The following is a 25,069-nucleotide window of genomic DNA, read 5'->3' as shown; positions in this document are numbered from 1 at the left end:
TGAAACTGGCATTGATTCCTCATCATGTCAGTTCACTGTTACTTTGAAGTCATAGTCAAAATATATACAGTGTATATATATATATATAAAAAAATCAACTGATTAATTAAAATTAATATATATACACATACATGCACGCACACACGCGCACGCACGCACACACAACCTTTGTGATGGTATGATGGGATATACAAACATGTATAAAAATGCAGTTATTTTAAGACATTTATTGTTTTTTAAAGGAATTATCTCATAATTCATTTTGAATTAACATATTTTAAAGGTCCCGTTCTTCGTGTTTTTTTGAAGCTTTGATTGTGTTTACAGTGTGCAATATAACATGTGTTCATGTTTCGCGTGTAAAAAAACACAGTATTCTTCACACAATGTACTTATCTGTATACCGCTGTTCTCACCGTCCTAAAAACGGCTGGTGATTTCCCTGTGCTATGAAGTCCCTCCTTCAGAAATACGTAACGAGTTCTGATTGTGCAAGCGGTTCCTGTGCTGTCATTCGACCACAGCTTAGCGCACGTGAAAGCGGTTCCTGTGTTGTAATTTGACAGCAGCTTAGCGCACGTTGGAAAGGTCACGCCTCTTAACGGAGAGATGTATGCGTTCAATAATCTCTACAGCGTCCCTGGGAAAGCCAAACAAAGGTGATTTGACTCCTGGATGAAAATAACAGCGTCTCGATGACATGGCGATAAACACACTCAACGCAACAGTTCCTTTTCTCCACGCGACCGTCCGCTTCTCCACGTGGGACAGCAACAAGACCGCGCCCCCCTTTTCGCGTTTCGTTGTGGGCGGAGGTTAGTCTGTTCTACTGCTCTACTGACGTAATTAAAGAAGGAAGTACCAGGATGTAGTCCAAGCCAGCCGTTCGCTGTAGGCTTTGAAAGGGAACTTCTGTTAAAAAAAATATCTCGCTTGGCATTGAACTTTGAGCTTTATAATTTTACAGGTATTATTTATGCTCTAACAGCAACATTACACACTAACTAAAGTTTGAACAATGGAATCGCGAAGAAGGGGACCTTTAAGCTTTCCAAAACAAAGTAGATTGTTGTGTTTAGTGCATTTCAGAAGATCAGGTGTTGTATACACAAATCTACTTGTGTAAAAAAGTGAAAATGATCATTCAGACCAAGGGAAAGACAGGAAATGTCCAGGATGTGCAGAATTCTTCATTTCCCCCGTGAGCTGTTCTGTCAAGGCTCTCACACCACCCTCCAGCAGCTGTTCTCTGACTGAAACACACACTCCTTCCATGAGGCTGAATATGACATCATGGCTGGCCAAGGAGGGGGACAGGAAAAGGAAAAGGGGTGAACAGGCTACCACCCTTTTCCATGTGCACAATCTCACTCTTACACAGACGCACAGACAGACGCACGCACGCATGCACGCACACACGCACACGCACACGCACACACGCACGCACACACACACACACACACACACACACACACACACACACACACACACACACACACACACACACACACACACACACACACACACACACACACACACACACACACACACACACACACACACACACACACACACACACACACACACACACACACACACACACACACACACACACACACACACACACACACACACACACACACACACACACACACACACACACAGCAGAGCAGCAAGAAACACCACAGCTGCCACACTCTCCTTTTGCACAAACACACACACAAGCACAAGTGTGGATAGCAACATGAGCTTGGTCACAAATAAAGTGGCATGTGTGCTAATGTTATTATTCAGCCTTACCCAAACACAAGACATATGGCAAAAAACACACAACACAGGGTTCTGAGAGCTATTCAAATCTAATAAATCACTTTCCAGCAGATGCCAGTTTCTGAATTAACTTAACACTAGAGCATAAAGGGAAAATGTGTGTGTGTGTCCTTTCTAGTGGCTTTGAATACACACTGATGTTAAAACAGCAAAGCAGACTGATGTCAGGACAGACTGAACCCAAATGACCACTTCCCTCATGTCTGCAGTAACAGTGCTACACTCACTGAGATGACAGCACTTTCAACCCTCAACAGCATTTCTGGATCTTAATATCCCAAAAATAAAATAAATAACTATAAGAAATGTGCTATTTTGCTATTTTGAATAATATGTTTTAAATATTTACAGATTGTTCAAATAATATCTCTGTAATATATATGAATAATTTTTAGTGCATTTATAGAAACTACAAACACTATGGTTTTGCCCACTATCTTTTCTGTTGTACTAAAAATAAATAAACATATATGCACTGAGAATGAAAACGTTGTAAAAAAATTGAACATTCAATGCAATAATCCTGGATCAGCTGTTGTCAGATATTACCATATACATTCAATGCCACAATGTACTTAAAGAGAAATTGAAGAACAAACTGGTTTGACGTCATTTCGGATAAAATCAGGCCAAAACGAAGTTCGTTTGGAGTTCGAAACAGCTTGCCAATGCAACTTTCCTAAAAAAAACTTTGCTCTGGCTGGTAAACACCTTTGTATACCATTGGTCCATAGCGATTACATACTAGGTGGGTGTGCTCTGAGGCTCTGTCTTCTTTGACATGGAAATCATCTCCGGTTCATTTCTTTTGTTCAGTCTGTCAGATGTACATGAGTAAAAACATGAACACACTGGAGACTTGCTTTATAGTAGAAAGTTATAATTCTAATCAAAAGTGACAGTGTCGGTTTAATACTGTAAAGCTGCTTGATTTAAAGCAATCATTATGTAAAGTGCTGTATAAATAAACATAACTTGACAGTAGAGCCAAATTGCAGCCCACATTGCTATGACCAGATGCTTTCTTGCTGTTTTTTCACCGCTATTATTTTTGTGTTGTTACTTTTTTATTGAGAGGAAAGCATGCAGCACATATTTACATATTTGTCAAAACATCACTCTCAGCAGTGTGGGCGGCAACAAATGTTTGTTAACAGTATACCACTGTTAACTTCTTTCTATCCCAAGCGAAAAATGGAAAACAACTTTGCTGTGAGTATATCGGGGCCTTGATGATCCACATTCAGCACTGTCACATGTTTTGAGAGCATAAGACTTTACATTACATTTGATTCCATATCGAGTTAATTAGATGAATAATAGTAGAAAGAAGACTCTCCTAAATCCATTCCTTTTCCTAATTTCTCAGCTCTCTAAATCAGTTTTTCCCCCAAACAAAAACAAACTCTACAGAAATAAAGGCTTTTTACTGACCCACTTCATTTTCCTAACTATTAGTAACAGCTGTTCAACCACAACATTCTTGTAAATAGGTTAAGAGCACATCAGTCATTATAAGTGACCAAAACCCTACCTGTGACCTTTGAACATGTCACATTGAGACATTTAAAGAATATGTTACTGTACTGCCAAACAAATGTCTGATTGTAATCTGCATGGGCAGCAATGAATGGATGTTTCATTAAAAGAGGTTAAAATTTGGGTGGGTAGAGTGCAGTGGGTATTTTTAGCTCTGCTTTTCCACCTCTATTCTTCAGCTCTTGTCATGCATTACGGAAGGTGAAGAATTGGCTCTGTGAGGGCATGTGAAGAAAAAAAAGGCACATTTCAATCATATCAGAATTTGGGGCATGAAAAACCATGCATGTTTTTGAATATAACTATGCATCGCAACTCCTTCACAAGTCCATTATATTATATTTAACAATTATATTCAAATATTAAAAAACAAAATCTACAAAAATATGGATTCAAGATACATTGGTAGCATGTCTATTAAGAAAATGTAATATGTTTAACAAAACAAATCAGTCTGAAAAAAAAAAAAAAGTGTTAATAAAAATTAGAAACTAGAATGAATAATTATTAACTTCAGTAGAGTGGCAAATTAAGCATCTGGAGCTGAAGACACTTTAAAATCCATCATCTCTCATCATCTAAAGCAAACAGCTGAACGCACCACACACCCGAGACAGAAATAGCATCATATCACATGCGCTGAGCAATTGTGAAGGTCAAAAAAAGTGTCTTCAATTAAAACATTAGACGCTTGTCTCTCTCTCTGTGTGTGTGTGATGCCAGACAGTCTCTGAGGGATGATGGCATATGACAGCATTCCTGTATAGTGCAGTGGGACACAGATCAGCTCTAAGGAAGACAGAAAAATCAAGCATCTTAAGAGCTGAGTGAAATAGAGGACAGTGAGAGAAGAATGCAACCTGAGGGATAATTCTCCCTTTATTTACCATAGTACACAGAAAGACACACACACAATCTGTCACATACACGTAGGGTTTTGTCAAACATACAAGTTCTACTGGTACCAGTTAGAAAAAAAAAAAAAAACTGTTGATGGTACTACCGGTACTGGTAATACCAGCATTAGAGCAGAGTACTGGGTATATTCAATCATACTGTATCTGTTGAGCACATGAATACAATGGCCTAACAGAGGTGCTAGTCAGTAAGTTAGCCAGAAGCAGCTTACCATTGAGAATGCTTTTGTTTTGTTCATCATGAGCCGCACACTCACAAATCCTTTCATTATAACCTACAAAGGTGTACAATGTAAATAACAGATACATTTTTTTAACATACAGCTTTTTTTATTATTATAACTACAGTTTTCAAGAACATGCAGAATTCAGCGAGAACACGGCAAAGTTTCTGGATTGATAACCATATTTAAAAGTGTGATTGAATTGGAAACTACAATGATAAATCGTGATAACCAACAGAAAATTGGTACAGAGAACTGAGACTTTAAGACATTTATTATTTTTAAAGGAATAACCTCATAATTCATTTTGAATTAACATATTTTAAGCTTTCCAAAACAAAGTAGATTGTTGTTTAGTGCATTTCAGAAGGTCAGGTGTTGTATACACAAATGTACTTGTGTAAGAAAGTGAAAACTGAGTTACTGAGTCGACTAAGGAAATTTTGATACAGTGACAACCTTACTCACACAATGATTAATTGCTAATGGGAAAACATGTTCGAGAAGTGGTTTCATTCGGATAAATAGACATCACAATAAAGAAAAGAATACCGCGACTTCTGTTTCATGCAGATTTTAAAGGGAATAACACAGAACTGGTGGACTGTCTGTCTCCATCTTAATGGTCAAATCTTAGTTAATTTACTAATCTTACTTACTTAAAGCTCAAACGTGATTGCTTGGTGTGCGAGAATTAGGGATGCACCGATACCATTTTTTTCAGAATCGATAACGATACTTTAATTTTTGATACTTGCCGATACAGAGTACCGATGCCTGTATTTTCATTGCATTTGTAATTTTTTAAAAATATGGTGTAGAGAAACCAAAACAATATGAATCACATTTGGCTTAATTAATTTAGCAAAAATATTTACTTCAGTTATATCATGCATGTTAAAATGTATTGTACAAGCTCGTGTTACTTTCGCTGTTTGTTATATTGCTGGCTCTATGAATTTTATCTTTCATTTAATAGCAACAGATACAAATAAAATAGTGCTTTTCAGGTTTTTCAGGTAGGCTACAGAAATTGAATAAAGTAATCAAATGTAAACTGTATAAATTAAACCATAGATTAAACCTTATTAAAGTTACACAAGTTATTCAGTCTGAACAGTGAGTGATTTATTTGTCTTTTGTTGTTTGATTAACATTGAAAACACAATTGGCAGCAGGAATATTAGGCTGCTGTAACTTATGTAAAGACAATGTACAGATCCAATAAACTGATACATGTTTTCTTTCTAAACTGTTTATGTTAACTTAAGACACAACCGACTATGTTTAGTATAGGATACTCGCCAAGACCATAATTATGAGTGAATTTGTCCGTTCAAGTGCAAAAATATGCAAAAGTATTTGCATGTTGTCTGAGAGGTGGCTTTCTGCACGTGTGGGTGTCTGCAGGTTGGAGTAATGGGCATGAGGAAAGGTTGGGGCAAGCTGAAAGGTAGGGACATGGAGAAAGGTCTTTATTATTGGTCACAAAAGTTGTCTGTCAGGGTGTGGGGTAGGTGTTAGTTTCTGTTGTAGCAATTCATCTTTCGGCATGCCCATTACTCTGACCTGCAGCTATCCCAGTCTCGCTTTCTCGCGCTCTTCAGATGTTTGTGCACAGAAAACTTTTCACACAGCACAAAAGTACCGAAATGCGCTTAAATATTTAAATTGACATGGCTTAAAAACACATATGCAAATGATACATTTTGTTAACACTGGCCCAATCCGGACACTGTCCCGAGCATTGTTCACGCTGGTCGCAGGCCAATGGGCAGTCCTTATTGTGGAGCCCTGTCCAGTGCAGCGGCTGAGTAATCACTTGACGTTTTCCTGTAATAATGTAGGGAACTTTGCTATTGACAGTTGATAGAAACAGATTCTAACAACAATGCTCATACACATTTGGAACCTCTCAAACTGGAGTGTTATGGAGATAGAGAGAAGAGAGATACAGGATCACTGGACTAAAAACAACATTACCTTCCAAAGGATCCAAATGCTAAGAATGCTTAGATCATATCTAGGGGTGTAACGATACATCGATATCGCAATATAAAAATGTGACAATATGTATTGTTGATGTAAATTATGTGATTCGCAATATAGAGTTTATATTTAATATAATAAAGACTTACTATATTTATCAGGTATCATTCACCCAAAAATGTCAATTCTGTCATCTACTCACCCACATTTCGTTTCAAACCTATAAGATTTTCGCTCACTTCCTTTTTTTTTATGAAACCTGAGAGATTTCTGTCCCTCCATTTAAAGTCCATTCCTCTAAAACGTAAAAGAGCCAAAGAAAAGTCATAAAGGCATCATATAAATAATCAATCGAGTGGTCTAATCCAAATCCAAGTCTTCTGAAGAGACAAAGATGGCTTTATATGATGAACAGATTTACAATGGCGTATACTGTAGTAAACACAGACATTCAAAAGCTTGTGTGATGCGCGAAACCAACATGAGAGTAAATGCAGAATTACATTTTTAGGGATGAACTAACCATTTACACTTTGGGAATAGTGAATTTCACATGCTTTCTTGTGATTAGAAATATGATTGCATTGATCATCTGAAGTGCACGTGCTGGAATGGTACTCCTCAAAAAAAAAAAAAAAAAAAGATCATTTAAATCACCATATCGCATTTGTATGATTATTCAAAGCATTTTAGATGGCTTATTCTTATAGAGTATGTATAGTGCATTAATAGAGCAAGCTATTTTCACGATTAATACTTTTCATGATTAGTTCATCTCAAAAGCTGTAACAGTAAAAACATAGAAAAAAGTATCTGAGAGAGTTTCATATTTGATTCTTATTTCATATGTAAAGACATTAGCCAATCATAGCAGTGGGCGTGTCTCACAGCAGCCATGCTCCTTTCAAAACGGAGCGTTCAAATCAGGGCTAAAATCAGGGTAAAAATGGCATTTTATTTCTACATTATGACCATTTTTTATGTATTAAAGCGCAAAAAAAACGTAATTTCTTCACAGACTAGGGAACAGAGAACAACTGGAGAGGGTATTTCTAAATATATCTGTAGTGCAGGCATAGGCTTCATTTTGTATTGAAATAAAAGTGAACACTAGGTCACTTGAACAACTGATCAAAACAGCCTTGAGCCAAATGTCGGCTACCACAAACTGCAAACTCAGTCTACACTGTTATTTTGAAGATGGTTTCTGATACACTGACAACTATGAATACTGGAGGGAGGTAGGCGTTTACTTATTTCAGCATCCAGGAATGAGTCAAACACCTCTGAAGTACATTTGACAACTGTCAATTACTGTGCTGCATGTTGTTGTGACATTTCTATGTTATATTTGTGTACAGTCATCACACACAGAGGTAAAAGTCACATACAAACTCTCTCAAACAAAACCTGACTATTTCAGGCTGAAAAGAGAGCCTACGTGTATTTTTCATGCCTTTCTCTTCAGAACAACAGAACTGAATCAAGAGAACGAGAAAAATAAGGCATATACAGAGGGAAAGGGAGTAGGTGAGAGAGAAAGACATAGCAAGAGATAGTGACATGGTGCCTAAGCTTAAGACATTTCATTAGGGTGTGGGGCGTGGGTTGATTCTCACTCCGCACTTGATGTCATATCCTTTGGCCAAGCAAACGGTACACGAAGCACACACCCGCACAGCCGGTGGCCCAATGAAAGGGCTCCTTTCATATACAAGCCACACAAGTCCAAAGTTCGACAAGAAAGAGGTGTGCCACTTTTCCGTAGTCTGACCTTCACTATGTCTGACACAGTGAGCCTTAATTTAAGCAACAAGGAAGAACTTCAACTTCATTGACACATAATCGTATAAACCTGTGCCGATATTGTATAGCCACAATCTGTAGAATCCATAATGGTGAAATGATCACAAAAGAAATCACAGCTAACCAAAAAAGGTAACCACAAAGTCCCCATTGTGAACATTCCATGAACAACTTACTTAATGTAGGATTCTTTAAATGCTAAAAGATATGTTCAAGTGTAATATCTGGAGGACTTTCGCAAACTTCCAATTAACTTGATTTCCAGAACATTTTACTTAAATTGGACCTTGTGCAAATGCCCAAATGGCCTGAGAAGTAAGGAGAAGGAGGGGAGGAACAACTTATGTCTTTGTGAAGCTTCAGAAGACTTGCAATGAAGCACACAAGATATAAATGACTAATTTATTGGTGGGGTGTTTTGTCAATTTTGGAGCTTAACAGCTGTGGTCACTATAAATGATTGGTTTCTGGGAAAATATCTAATGTGAAGATTCTTAAAAATATCTTCTTTTTGGTTCCACTGAAGAAAGGAAGTCATTTAAATAATATAATATACAACTAATATAACTAATATAATAGGCTTGGAATTTATACTGACACCAAAAGATGTGGATGCAGCCTCTCACAAAAGTAATGGTAACACTTTAAAATACGGTTTCATTAGTTAACATTAGTTAATGTATTAACTAACATGAACTAACCTTGAGGAATACATTTGTTACTGTATTTGTTAATCGTTGTTAATGTTAGTTAACAAAAATACAGCTGTTCATGGTTTGTTCATGTTAGTTCAAAGTGCATTAACTAATGTTAACAAGATTTTAATAAAGTATTAGTAAATGCAGTTCATTATTAGTTCATGTAAATTAATGTAGTTAACTAATGAACCTTATTGTAAAATGTTACCAAAGTAATTAATAATAAAACGCAAAAGTGTCCAATAATGAGGTTTACTGAGATAAAGTGAGTAGTATTCATCTGGTCACATGAACTTAATATGTCAGCTCCCATGAGGCAACCAGCTCATTTGAAACATGCTCATCTTTCATCAGAGCTCTTGATGCAACTCTTAAAACAGAAAGTCAGCCTAATGAATGCTCTGAAGCGTTCAGACCCTTCAACAATTGATGATTTTTTTTTTTCAAGTTGAGGAATAAAAGTAGATTAAAGTAGTTCCATGAACTGTATCCTCCAGATGTTCTATTCGGCTGTTATTTCTTCCTTATCTGCCACATCCTGCCTGAAACAAAAACCAAAGGCTCATGCTCACGGATAGTGCTGACTGTCGGGTATCCCCCTCGCTTTGCTCTGTGTGTGTGTGTGTGTGTGTCTGAAATGCAGGTGTGCAAAGCTTCAGGGCAAGATGAGCAAGCAATCCCCTTCACTGGGGTCCCAGGTGGTCTTGAAATGTGAAGCCTATAAAGGCACAGACAAAGTCACAACACACTGCACCATGAACCAGCCCTGCAGATAATGCAGCTGCCATGAATGCAAAAAGCACCTGCAACATACTGCAGAGTCTGAAATTTATACATAAGAGGAAATATTAAGAATTAAATAAAATGGGTATACTTAGTCTATGAAGACAGATTAGAGCTCTGGAGCGGCAGATATTCCATGTGATGTCAATAGATCCAGCAATTTTAGAGTTCTGTCAGAAACTGCAGTTCTTTAAGGATCACCAGAGACTCTAGTAACTATGCACTGTTCTCACCACTTTTATTAGACAGACGGTAGCGCAGCATCAGGTCTTGCACCAGCTGGTTGTGGGACAGCTTTTTCCTGCAGACCATCAGACTGCTGAACTCCAACGTCACGTAACATTAGAACTGAAACCACTCCCAACCCTTCAGCACTGCACTACTATAACTATAGAGGGGATCTCTGACCTGTCATATTCCACAGTATAATAACTGCCGGTGTAGTGACAAATTGTATGCATTATGTAGTAAGCTATATGTGGATTTTAAATGAATATAATATGTATATACTTAGAAAATCATTAACTGACAGTTTGGGGAGACACGATTTTGAGGGAGGACCTGATTTGTCATGACACTGGTTTACTGCATCCCATCATGCATTTCATGCCCACTAGTCTGTGTCTACTGTCACTCACGGGCAGCACTAAGGTTTTTGGAGCTTTGATCTGCAATGTAGAACATTTATATTTAAATTATTGCTTGCAGAGTCTTCCATTCTGCAGACAACTCTGAACAAACTAGAGGATTTGTTGACTTTTAGGAGTTGTGCTCCATGCAGATGTAATAAGCACCAAATGTTTCATAGATATACCAGTAATAAAACAGAATATATAGTTGTGCTGACTGACCCTTTGTAAAAACTGTATTAAGGCAAAAAAAAGACATGAACTTTTAGGTAACCAGAATTTGGTAAAACTAGCAACTACTTTATCTTAGACTCACTCATTTAAAAAGTCTGCTAACTGTAGACAAAGTTAAAAATCACCCAGCGAGACTATACAACGATCAGTTTTACACAGTGCACACCAGACTACAGAAAGCCTAAAGGGACAAACGTTTTATTTTATTTTGGCTAACCTCAACGGACTGAGTTAACAAAAAATACCTTGAAAATATCTTGTCAATGAAGGTAGAGGCCCAGAGCACACCCTTATACATACATAACATAATCATCATGGACCAATGGCAGTTTGAAGGTCTTTAACAGCCAACGCAAAGGAAAGTTCCCACTGGCAAGATGTTTTGATCCACTGAATTCCAAAACATCTGTGTTGTGGCCAGATTTTGTGTGAAATGTCACAGTTGTTTGTTCTTCAATTTTGCTTAAAGTATATCAAAAGATGGTTCCATTTAAATCCAAAATAATAAACCCCCACTGTCCTAAGCCTAAAGCCACATTTGCCATCACCACATTATCAATAATGATTTAAATGCATAATGATGAGCATAGTATACATATTTTAAAGTCATCACAAAATCAAAATGGACTGTTCTTATTTAGAATATTGCAGTATTTATTATAAATGATTCATCCACGCACCATTATTTTGCAAACATTTTTTTATTATTAAAAAAAAATTAACAGCCCCTCTGACATCACATCCTTGATGATTTGTACACTGGTGCGAGGGCTGAGCAACATGTCACACATGTAATTATCGCAGCAATCCGCAAACAACAAATGTCCTATTAAAACAAGATTTGTAATGTCTTAAGTAGGCCTACTTTGAATCTGTATACTGTTTGTCTATTAAGCATATGTTTTATGTGAATACTGTGCATATTTGTACTTTATTTATTCTTTTTCTGTATGTTTGGTAAGAATGGCAAGTGAATTTGATTTGTCCAAAACGTTGTGTTTGTGTCTATGGCACACCAGATACCCATCTCCAGTATTACACACCTTGCAGTTTGCATGCAATGTTCTACCACAGTGCCTCCACAGACAATGGTGAGTATTTGACTATCTGACATATCTGTTTTCTTTTGCACTTAATGCACAGTTGGACTGTGTGGCATTGGCCAACTGCTAACTCTGTGAGGGCCTGTTGCATGTCAGGACACACAAACGTGACAGAAGTCTTGGAGCTGGCTCTGACAGCTGGGAATGGCACGTCCATCCCCCCAAAAAACAAACGTGTCGCTGAGAGCTGGGCGGCATTTTGTCGCACGCAACGGCAGCTCATGACCTTTGACTTCAGCTGGCAGCTGGTTTGGTTACAGTGTTGAAAAGAAGGCGCCTAGGCACTGCAAGCACAAGTGAAGCAGTAGGAAGCTACTTATGATGTTTGTGACCAAAAGTAATCCAAAACACGTCAACCCAGTTTATTTAGACGCCAAAGGTGAGGCAGCAAGTGAGAATGTGAATTTAACACAGCCAGGTCACCTGAGAACCTCATGTCACTGAGTCTTAACATCTGAGTCAGACTAGGCATACTTAAGGTTATTTTTAAACATATTTCTTTAGTCTGAACTCCAAAAAACCTATTTAAACCACTTTAGACAGGGAATATGAAATACACAGCCTGTTATCAGCGGATCTCTGAAGATTCCACACACTACTGTACGTTGCAAAAATCAATATTTATCACAACATTTCAGTCATGAAAAAATGTGAGATCTTTTCTCAAATAGTACTATGATGTGTTACACATCTACCTGTAACCATTCAGGTGGACAATAAGTATTTTGGTTCTTGAAAAATATGAATGTCCACAAAAAAAAAATCTTGTTTAAAACACACCTGCCAAGTTCTTTGAAAATTACTCTTTGCATTTTTGATTCTATGTGGGTTTGATAAACTTTGATTCAATTATTTACTAAAAAATGTAATGTGGTGTAATCGTTGTAAAAAATTATTTTTTTTGCATCTTAATTGTTTTTAAGTGCTTAAATATACAAGTTAGTTAAAAGATTATTATTATTATTATAAATACTAAGCAGTGAAGCATTTCTGTTATGTAAATAAATATTATGTAATAGTTAAAATAAATGATACAGTCATGTGAAAAAGACACCCTTTTGAATTATATGGTTTTTATTATCAGGGCATAATAAAAGAAAGCATCTGGTACTTGGCAGGTCTTAAAAAAAGTACATCCTTTTGACCTACTAGGTCAAATGAAGAAACCATGGGTGACAAACTAAGCACACCCCTAATGCTTCCATAGGAATCAAGAGGGTAAGTAACAGTCAGGCACTGCTAATCAAATGCCTTTGATTAACTGATCATCAGCAAGCGTGACCAACTCAGAAGTTTTGGCAGTTTGCTGATCTGGAGCCTTCAGGTGTGTGTTAACACAATGCCAAGGAGGAATGATCTTAGAGAAGTAAATGTTGCTGCCATTAATCTGGGACTGGGAAGGGTTATATGACTATTTCCAAACAATTTGAAGTCCATCATCCTAGAGTGAGGAAGGTTATTCACAAGTGGAAAACATTCAAGACAGTTGGCAATCTTTCCAGGTGTAGACGTCGCAGCAAATTCAGCCCAATGCTCATAGAAATAAATATACAAAACCCTAAGAACTACACCTCTGACTCTACAGGCCTCAGTTAACAAGTTAACTGTTAAAGTTCATGACAGTACAATTAGAAAAAGACTGGACAAGTATGGCTTGTTTGGAAAGGTTGCCAGGAGAAAGCATCTTCTTCTTAAAAAAAAAAAAAAACGCTTAGGTTTACAAAGTTGCATCTGAACAAACCACAAGACTTCTGGAACAATGTCCTTTGGACAGACGATGCCAAAGTGGAGATGTTTGGTCATAATGCACATATTCGGCGAAACACAGCATAACCAAACCCTGCATATCAGACAAACAATGATTTGGTGAGGATTTGGGCTTGTTTTCCAGCCAAAGGACCTGGGCACCTTGCAGTCATTGAGTCAGCCACGAACTCCTTTGTATAACAGAGTCAAATGTGAAGCCATCTGTCTGACAGCTAAAGCTTGGCCGAATTTGGGCCATGCAACAGGAAAATGATCCCAAGAAGACCAGCAAATCAGAATGGCGGGACCTTAAGAATGCTGTGCATAAACATATGACAGCAAACCTCAATTAACTGAAGCAACACTGTAAAGAAGAGTGGGCAAAAATTCCTCCAGAAAGATGTGAGAGACTTATAAAGTCATACAGAAAATTATCACTTCAAGTCATTGCTGCTAAAGGTTATTCTACATGCAATTTAATCATAAGGCGTACTTAAGTGTGAATCGAACACGCCGTCGGTGTGTGAATGAGTGTATGAATGGTTGAATGTGAGGCAAATGTAAAGCGCTTTGGATGGCCGTAGGTCTGTTAAAAGCGCTATATAAATGCAGTCCATTTACCATTTAAGTTTGTCACACATGGCTTCTCCATTTTGTCTTTTTTGTTAAATAAATAATGACAGTGTCATGTGTTGTTGTTCATCTGTTGTACCTAATATTAAGACCTGCTATGGGTTTCTTCACAAGATTTTCATTATTTTAATGAGGCATTTTTTTCTTTAAGGTATAAGGATATTAAGATATGTACGATATTTCTGAATTCAGCATGGTATAATTTCAGCAACTGGGGGAAAAAAATTCCAAACAAATTTCCAGAAAGAGTCCAGTTTGTTCACCAGATTAAACACAGAGCTGTCTAGAGCCTCCAAGGTTTCACATGGTTGCACTCATTCCAGGCATTATTCTCAAAAATCCCCTGTGATGTCAGAATGCTAAATCTTCACTAAATTCTTACTCCTAAACCTCCATCATTCTTTCCAACCTCACTTCCTATCGTTTCTTCTTCTCAGACATGTCTGCACTTCCAATGGTTAATCTGAAAACACATGTACTGTACACAATGGATATCTTTGTTGAGGCATTTTCCTGTTAGCTTGGGGATAAAAAGAAAATATAAAAACAGGCACCCAGCTTCCTGCAGACATTATTTGTCATGCAAATGTCAGTCGCCTCAGAACATTTTCAATATAGTTGTGCAGAAGAAATACTAATTAAATTACTCATCTTTCCTTTAACACAGACAAAAATGTACATCACAGATTACACACCAGCAGTTCCAAACAATGCCTGTAAAAGGGGTTCAGACTTTGACAGTAATTTTCCGGATGTAGAAGAATAGCCTACCTTTGGTACAGTGTTGCCCTCTTTCAGTCAGCTCAAAGTGCCCAATAGGTTAATTGATGCCTGTAGAAGGAAGGAGAGAGGGAATATAAGCTTGTGTATAGGATAAGAAAATGTAAACACTGGTGAATGAGGAGTAACATACAAATACTATATCATCATATTTATTGAAATGCTGTTAAAAGGGTTTAAATGGTTAAAAGCAGGGTAAGACTAAATACTGTACACAAATAAAGCTTAGCTATACTGTGCAAAACACTCATTTTATTACTAAAGTCAAGTGGATAAAGTTTCAGAAGAAGGCAGCTAAACAACTGTGTGAATGTGAGGGGAATAAGTGCAAATCGAAGTGAAAAGCTACATAAGAGGAGACTGCCCTCATATTCCTGTGATTGGCTCATTATACTGTCAAAATTTATATATACACATATATATATATATATATATACACATATATATATATATATATATATATATATATATATATATATATATATATATATACACATATATATATATATATATATATATATATATATATATATATATATATATATATATATATATATATATATATATATATATATATATATATATATATATATATATATATATATATATATATATATATATATATATATATATATATATATATATATATATATATATATATATATACACATATATATATATATATATAAAAAAGAAGCACAAAACAAACAGAATGAGATGTGTTTTACTGAGTAGTCAGCCTTGTTAACAAAGCAACTATAATTTTACTTAGTAAGTTTACAAAGGAATGTGAGTAAAGGCCCAAATAGGTGGTGTATACCAGTAGTTTTCAACCAGTTTTCAATCAGGGGTCTCAAAAGGATTTAAAATGATTTAAAATAAGACAAAACATCAACAAACAAACAAACAAAAAAATCTACATTTCCAACACTCTGTCACTAGGGCAGTAAGGCACAAAAGCAAAAAGGTACTAATATGTACTTTTAAAGTACTGATATGTAGATATAATGTGTACCATTTAGGGGTATGTACCTTTTCACTTTTGTATCGGGTACTGTCCCAGTGACAGCGCTGTACCTTTTTTTTTGAGAGTGAATGATAGGAAGGAAGTGTCATCTCATTTTTTATTATTTAAAAAAATGTATACGTATTTTTTTGAATCCATTATTCTTATCCAGTAAAATCACAAACAATGTGTGGCCTAAGAGTCAAAAAGGATGAGAACCACTAGTCTATACATAACAGGTAATCAGCAGACAGTAGTAAATAATTACTGTAAAAAGCAAATACTGTAAAAACAAAACAAAGAAAGTCCACAGAAACTGGGACTTTGATGTGACCTGGTTTTAATAAATATGTTAATTTTATATTACATAATATTATAATTGGTAGTCCCTATTGTAATGTAAACGGTGTACCAAAAGCTTTTAACCCAGATATTGTGTACACATCAAAAGAAACTGGAAGCTGAATTTAAATTGGACTAAAAACCTCAAATCCAGAGCACCACCACATGCTGCTTATTTCATAGAAGGGTTAAGGACAAAGAGAGTTACTTTAATTAAAACCAAACAAGCATTTTGAACAAACAAATGTTTTCCCAGAAATCAATGACTCATAACCTATATAATCCCTTTTAAATCGAATAACAAAAAGTGTGATAACTCGCATGTGCTCATTTGTCTTGATTAAGAAAGCCATAACACAAACACACAACCTGTTATTCGCCCTTAAAACATACACACTTCCACACATCTCAGCTGATGAGAGACAAAAGTGAAGAGTATGAAAAGGGGTGTGTGTCCCGACCAAACAAGATCACAGCTGCAGAGTGAGGCACAACTGTGCCGACCGTCTGTCCACATGGCAGCATGAGACGCTGTGTGTGTGCCGCATGACAAAGCAGTGGCTCACGAACTGCAAACCATGTGGTGTCCTTGCAAAAGACTCCCTCATTAGATCTTTCTTTAGACACTTGGGGAGTGACTCATGTGTGTTAGACATACTGAACAGCACAAATCGCTTCACATTCCACCAACGGTGATGAAAAAAAACAGCTCACAGATTAAATATTGTCTTAAAAAAGTTGTTAAAAATGAAGGAAGGTGTAGGAGTATTTATATATAACATGTATATAACAGCGTGCCATTATAAAAATCATCTTATTACATGTGACTTTGGTTACCATGGTAACAAAATCAGTAAGAAGCCTTCTCAGCGTCTACACTGGTCAAAGAAATAAAACAAAAGCAACTTGCTCATAGTTATTCTCATAGTTATGCGAAAGCCTCATATGTTCACATATGTGCATTTTAAATTTCAAAAACAAAAATAGAAAGTAGCGATACACCATGTTTTTTTGTTTTGTTTGTTTTTTACAGAGATACTGAAACTTTTAGCAAAAAACCAAAACTGAAATCAATCTTTTTCCTATTCAGGCTGTTGTGTTCTCAGGTGATAAATCAGGTAAACACTTTTTTAGATATTGGTACTCTAGCTCATGCTGACAAGTTTACCTGCTTGTAGCTTATCCACGTTGCATGAAGAAAACAGACACTGACAAAGTCAAAACTGACACAGTGTGTTTGACTATATTTATTTGAGAGAGTGTTTGTTAGCTTAGAACTAGGACAAAATATTTTTTTTAAAAATCAGCATTAAATGAAAATTCACCCTATGTTTTCTAAATGCCTGTAGTAGATCTTCTTATGAAAGATGAATCTATTCATACGTTTCATTTAAAAAAATGTTTTATCAAAAATGTCATATCTGGATCCTCTGGTAAAAAAAAACAACACAACCATGAAATCATCTCCCAGGTGTCAGATGGCATAGGTTCCTGCTTGATAGGAAAATTACATTCAAAACAGTTGTTTTGAAAGGCTGATTCTTCTACAGCACCATGCATCTGTTTTTCAGTGTATCTAGGCTTACACAACATGTAAAACATGTATGTGCTATTGGAAAAGTTTTAAAAACAGAGACAAATTACCATCTTTTTACACAAAATAGGCTGGTAAGTACAAGAGGCCATAAGTATAATTAAGAAAAAAACAACAACATACAAAACCACAAAAACAAAAGCCAGATGAGTTTCACATGACTGTCATACACTGTGTCATAACATGGTGTGACAGAAAGAGAGATATAAGACAACCAGGTGTGTCCATCAGCATTGAATGCAAAGGGCACAAGCACAACCCAGCGGAAGACTATACAGAGGCTTCCAGAGCGAACAGGAAATGAGGAGTGAGGGGGCACAGAACAGAAGCCAAAACATTGGAAGTGATGTCAGAGGAAAACCCCAGTAGTGAGATTTTACCATGAACTGGCTATTGTTACTGAGTGGACAGACTGAACAGTGTCTTTCCATACATGGACAGAACTATACAACATTAAGATGAAGCTTGAAACAAAGACTGCATGTCCCACGCTGACTAGTACAGTAAAATTATAAGCTCTAACTAACCCAAAATTTAAAAATATTCTTTCCTCTCCCGGCAAGTAGACCCAAACACCATGCAGTTATAAAGATGATTAAAAGAATGTGTTTTTGTCAAAGTTAATGCATTAATAAATTAAGTTTCTCTGTCATTACTTCTCTCACATAAAAAAACAAACAAACAAAAAAACACTTGAACTTGAAAATCAACTTGATTTCTTGAAAAGCATTAAAGCACATGGGAAATGCAAATACTGAAGTAAAGTAAAAACTGCAATAATTCAATTATATAACAACTTCCTCCACACTTTATGGACTTCTTGTCACAGATGTCTTCCATGGTCATTCTGAATGACTCTTTTATATGACTCAGGAGTAACAAGTCTCAGAGGGTGATTCGTTCATTGTTTTTATTTATTCATTTAACAGGGACAATGCAGTCAAACATAGTTACAATACAATTACTACAACTGATGTACAGCATATAGGGTTTATAGCTAATGCAAATTTTCAACTTCTGTTTGTGAGCCTATACGTCCATTACATGACAAAAGTATGAACGACTTGTTAGTTTGTCTTTGGCTGGTATCTTATAATGAGATTCAAAGATCTAAGACAGGAAAATTATCCGTTATTTATCACTAGCACTTGATCTTTGGTGATAAAACCATAATGCATAACTTCGAGTCCGAGGATGTGAACAGCTCGTCACAGGTTGTCATCTCATAATTAAGGCAATTACGACATGACGTGAATGCAGCAAACAGCAAATAACAACACTTTGGATTAAACGTGAGATTCTCAAGTAGAAAGACTGAAATTGTATTTTCTTATAAAATGTACTCCAATAATCTTTAATAAAGCTTTATTTACAACTTTACAACTCAAAAAAACAAAAAAAAGTAAATGTGTTAATGGTGTTAAACATATTTGAATAGTTTACCATATCAAACCTAAAGTTGAAAAACTGAAGTGACCGACCTGAATGCTGACAGTTTGTCAGGTCCTGTCAGCAGCCCTCAACAGAGACAGAAAATGGAGAGAAACGGGTACTAATACCACATAATGGCTTTTTGAGAGCTAAATGCAAAAGAGTGAACATCTCTCTTTCTGATGTTCTCCAGGGATGTCCTAATGCTATGTTATTGATTAACTAGCCTCAACTGTATCACACACACACACACACACACACACACACACACACACACACACACACACACACACACACACACACACACACACACACACACACACACACACACACACACACACACACACACACACACACACACACACACACACACACACACACACACACACACACACACACACACACACACACACACACACACACACACACACACACACACACACACACAAATCAGCAGAAAGGTTTGAAATGGACAAAACCATCTTATAAAAGATTTATAGATAGAAGAGCACATATATTTCATGAGTAAACATGAGAACAATCTTACTATGAGAGCTATCAGGATGAGAGCACAAAAATACTTTAAATATTTAACAATAGAAGACCTCAGACTGTCATGTTAAACGTGGGCAATCAATACAAATGATCAAAGTCAACATGAAATAGCAAAAGATATTAGCATTGACTGTACGGGTCGGCACTTATCCTGACAGAAATATCTTAGATAGAAAATTTAAGTGGATCTAAATAATCTCCTGGCTGTCCTTTAATAGGACACCACTGATCTGATACATAACAGCGATATTTATAACAACACTGTGGAGACCAAAGGATGAGTCTCTGTTAAAGCTGTGGCGCAGGCCACCTGGCTCACTCTCTCTAACGCATGTTATATAAATTTGTGGCATCCTTTAGGTTTGCACTGTGATTTGGATTTAATTCATTATAAACTTCCAATATGAGGTCATAAAGACAAACCGTTAACTGTTAAGGATTCTCAACAGCCACAAACATATCCTCTATGCTGTACAAAGTACACAGTGTGTGGGAATTTCAACAGATGGAATATTTGCACAAAAAAAGGGGGGGGGGAGGGGGGGGCTTGATTGAGGCCCCATTCCAGCTCCTCCAAAGCTACGAAATCTTCCATACAATGACCACTCGCCATACAGTTTTATGAACCTGCCAGAAAAGACAGCTTGCCATAATTTGGCTCAAGTCTTTCCAGATTTTGATACTGGCTGCTGTCAGTCCATAACTCTTTGGACTACTCTGCACACAACTTTGAGGAAAACCGGCTGGAAATTTGTGAGCCAGATACACTGCAGAGTAAGAGTAAAACAAGGATGGGTCATTGTTAAACTGCCAAGTCGATTAATAAGGTTGACTACTTTATATCTAGTTCATATTTTATTTTTAACAGTGGTACTTGCTCTCATTCATTCTATTAGGTTTTGTTGTCCTCTGTCATTCTTTTAAGTTTTGCCTAGTTTTTGCCCACAAGAATGTATTTTCTTCACAAGACATGTTTAGTCAGTGTCAGATAAACCCATAATCAGCCTGATTATACAGGGCTTCCTTAAAGGGCATATTGCAGGTTAGAGACTCCAGTGAGTTAATGTATGGAAAAATAATGTAGGAACTAGATTTTCTATGAAATATACTTATAAATACGCTATTAAGGCTTTTTGAGTCGTTTTTGTGAGAAAATTTGACTTCCGCATCTAAAAATGCCAAAACAGGACCTGACGTAACGAGAGGGCGTGCGTGAATTTCAGCGATAGGAAAACAATGGATTGCAATGACAGTTCGGACGCTGAGAACATTATGAATGTTTATTAATACTCATATGGCAGATCACAGCCATACAATTATGACACACAATTAGGGACAGACCAGGATTAGACAGAACAACGATTAGAGGACACAAATTGAGTTGTTGTGTGAGGAGAAGAGAGCAGGTGTCTCGGTGAGAGAACAGTGTTAGCTTATATAGACATATAACGTAACGCTAGCTAACGATATGAACACTGTGCTCAGATTAGAATACTGTACTGATTATTATCATGTTTCAGGCAATAGCAAAGCTGGTAACGTTATTGTCATCTAGTATTGATACTTGCCAATAACAGAAACTAATAAGCTTTGACCATCAGGAAAAGTCACACTCGTTAATATCCGTCCACACTAAACGGTATGTGATGTAACCTTAGCGATTTCTCATCACGACTGATTTGGTAATTAGCACATGTTTAAAAAACAAGACTCGCGTCACGGTGCACAGTTCACGTTTTCTCCAAGCTGCATCTCTGATGGATCCGTGACCGTCCATCACATCTGCCGGCGGCCGAACCACAGACACTATTGTGTTATTGTGTTTATCCTCTATTCATTCATTCTGTATTATGGGTTTATTTCGTGCCGATTCACCGATAATGTGAGGAAGGATGTATATGACATTATGAGTATGTATTTGAGTGAACTTGAATGTACATACATGGCATGAATAGCACATAATTCCAAACTTTTTTTCAAAAAAATGTGAGACTGTATTCATTTGTGTTAATGTACATACTTTGTATTCATCAATGTAAACACGACGGCAAAGAAGCATCGCGTGTGGATGTTTATTCATTTAGTATCCTCCTTTAGGCAAGCTACACACTGGCTGCGTGACACGCGTGGCTCAAGCCGCGCCGAAAGCGTATGCTAGAAATAGAACCGACCCGACACGCAAGTGTGTTGGAAGTGTTTCCAGGCAAAATAGAATAGGAAAAGCTGTTTGTCATTTTGACACGAATACATACTAATAAATGACATTTTGATGTTTGAAAGTCTCTAGGTTTTGACATAAATGCAGATATAATTGTAATTAAGAAAAAAAATATTGCACCTGTCAATACAGATCGAAATATTCTGTAGCCTATTTTGCCGTCAATACTGCCGACATTGGGTGTGTCTCAATCAGCTCCCTGGTTCAGTAGTCAGGGCACTGATCAGGGAGTCAGCCCATTATTTCCTGATCAGTGCCCTGACTACTGAACCAGGAGCTGATTGAGACGCACCCGTGGTCTTTGCTGTATAAGTAGGCCATATATTTATGTTTAACATGGAGTATACCCCTCCCTGTACGTCACCTAGCAGCAGTAGCGCCGCGTCAGACACGCTTCTGGTGTGTAAAGACATAGAAAACGCAATGCTCACGCCACGCAGCCAGTGTGTAGCCGGCCTTACATGAGTATAACAATGTTTGACTCAATCATATCGCTGGGATGATAATCCTCCGGTCTAAAGCACTATACACACCACCGTGTGTTTTGAGGCAGATGCAGAAGAGAAGTCCCGTTTCTTCATCTGCACAAAACGCCACCATGCAGAATTCCTAACTTTATTTTTTTAGGAAACCTGTGGACTCGATGTCCTGACAGGCTGGACACAATAATTTACCATGACAATGATAAATTGGAATAGAAAAACTACCGAAAATACACAGACTCGTACTGAATACCAACCTATTTTGCACTGAGCCAAAGCAGAGCTCGGCAAACGACTCCCTCTCGTGACGTAGCCTAATATGACACGAAGTTGAAAAAAAGCGTTTCCAAGCGCCCAATGAAACGGCCACTTTATCTACTAAATTTGTGCCTTTATGTCTTTTTAAAACATTTTAAATCCTGCACCTTTTCATAATGTATTTTCATACAAGGTTATGTATTAATCTCGAAATTTAACCTGCAATATGCCCTTTAAAGGTTTAGTTCAACAAAACAAAAAATAAAAACATTTTACGATCATCATTCTGCCATCATACTCAACCCTTTCATTCATCTTTTAAAGATATTTTTAATAAAACCTGACAGATTTCTGTCCCTCCACTGAAAGCCCATTTCACAAATTTGTAGCAACAAAGTTCATAAACACATTGTAAAAGTAATCCACAATAACCAACAGGTTTAATACAAGTCTTCTGAAGAGACACAATCTCTGAAGCCCCCTAAAAAGGGCTGTGTGATGCCTCTGGTGGCAACAAAGAACCGCAGAGTGCCAAACAGGGAGGCTGACCTGGAAACAGGACTGAGAGTTTCCTGTCTGGCACGTGGGAGTGTAATTGGGAGCATCCACACAATAAAACGGCCATAATGGCCAAAAGATTAACAGGAGGGTGACTAGTGGTTTGGAACCTACCAAGAATATGTGTGTGTGTGTGTGTGTGTGTGTGTGGGCATGTTTTTGTGAAATATCAGGACATAAATGTGTATAATGACATGGGTATGACACAGGTATTACAAAAAGAGGGTGAAATATGAGGACGTTCCCCATGTCCTCACTTTTCAAAATGCTTATAAATCATACAGAACAAGTTTTTTTTCACAGAAAGTGAACTGCACAGTCTCCTGTGAGGGCTAGGTTTAGGGGCAGGGGCAGTGTAAGGGGATAGAAAATACGGTTTGTAGGTATAAAAACCATTACGCCTATGGAATGTCCTCACATTTCACAAAAACAAACATGTGTGTGTGTGTGACACTGAGCACTGCACACTCACCATTAATTTAATCCATGTAAGGGGCACAAACCTACTTGTGTTCAAAATAAGCCTGTGACACTGACAAACCCAATCCTTGACTCATAACCTGTCTGAGTAGGATTCTGAGTCGTTGTGAACTAGACTACTGTTCTAGTAAAGATCCTACTGACTAAATGCAGGGAACTGTAACAATCAATGTAACGGTTTATCAAAATGTAATGGTTACATATTTCAAATTAGGAATGAAATCTGATAACAAAGGTTAATTCAAAAATGAAACATTTCACAGAAAAAATTAAATTCTGTCATCATTTACTCACACTAATGTCACTCCAACCCCATAGGACAAAGACATAAGAACAGACCTCATTTCAACCTCATGTTCCAAAGGTGAACAGAAGTCTTATGGGTTTGGAACAACATGAAGATGATTTTTGGGTGAACTATCCCTTTAACTAAAAACCAGATTGAAAAGCAGTATTCCGGCCCCAGTGTCAGGCCCTCCAAAAAATTCACAATCTGTCATCCATCCTCAAATCTGACCCTTTCTGATAGAGCCTGTTTTCTAACCACTATGTCTAGTCCTACCCCCAAAAATCAATTGTGAATCAATGGAAACCACAAATGGCAGTATACTTAGGTTTGGACTAGGTGTAATTAGCTTAGCTCTAGACTAGAAGAAGTCTTTATCTGTGAAACCAATTTTATCTGAGGAAAACCAAGAAACCAATAAGATTAGATGACTGGGGACATTTCTAACTCCATTACAGGGATACACAAGCCTAGCCAGAAAAGTCAGCAAACAACAAAGGGACCTTCAACCATCAGTGCCCACGTGTTCCATGAGCTCAAATATTCTGAATGACCCTGGATTGTTTATGTACATGGCTGTAAGTTCACACTTCACACACCCTTCCCATGCTCCACTATTTTACATAGTACCCACAGTGAAGTATGAGCTTGATAACAGTTTTAAGTGCTACAATGCATTAAAAAAAACACTTTTATGAGATACTATAGCTCGAACAGTTGTGTAAAATTGAATTCATTCAGTTAGACATTCAGGTCTCTCACAGCCATAGTCCAGTATCACTAAGACTAAGGAAAAATTAGACTGTCCTAGAAACTTCCAGCCCAAGGTGTGTGAAGATATTAATATCAGAGGTGTATGAACTGCATTTTTTTTTTTGCTAAAGCAAGCGTTTGCAGATTAAGCTTACATTTATAGCCAGCTAACAAATAAAAATGAGTTCTTACTGA

At 37.0% G+C, this 25,069-nt stretch overlaps 1 protein-coding gene across 4 annotated transcripts in view; it reads right to left on the bottom strand.

The window, feature by feature from the left end:
* The window catches only part of raph1b (Ras association (RalGDS/AF-6) and pleckstrin homology domains 1b), a 62,317-nt gene that overhangs the window by 32,828 nt on the left and 4,420 nt on the right, over window positions 1-25,069 (bottom strand). For all 4 annotated transcript variants that reach the window (XM_079812905.1, XM_079812907.1, XM_079812906.1 and 1 more), the window contains exon 2: window positions 14,903-14,962. The gene's annotated coding sequence lies outside the window, so the exon portion shown is untranslated. The remainder of the gene's footprint in view (window positions 1-14,902; window positions 14,963-25,069) is intronic.

Source organism: Gobio gobio, assembly GCF_949357685.1.
Source record: "Gobio gobio genome assembly, chromosome: 3".
Lineage (NCBI taxonomy): Eukaryota > Metazoa > Chordata > Actinopteri > Cypriniformes > Gobionidae > Gobio > Gobio gobio.
The sequence above is the reverse complement of the archived record's forward strand: the minus strand, read 5'-3'. Positions and strand labels throughout refer to the sequence as shown.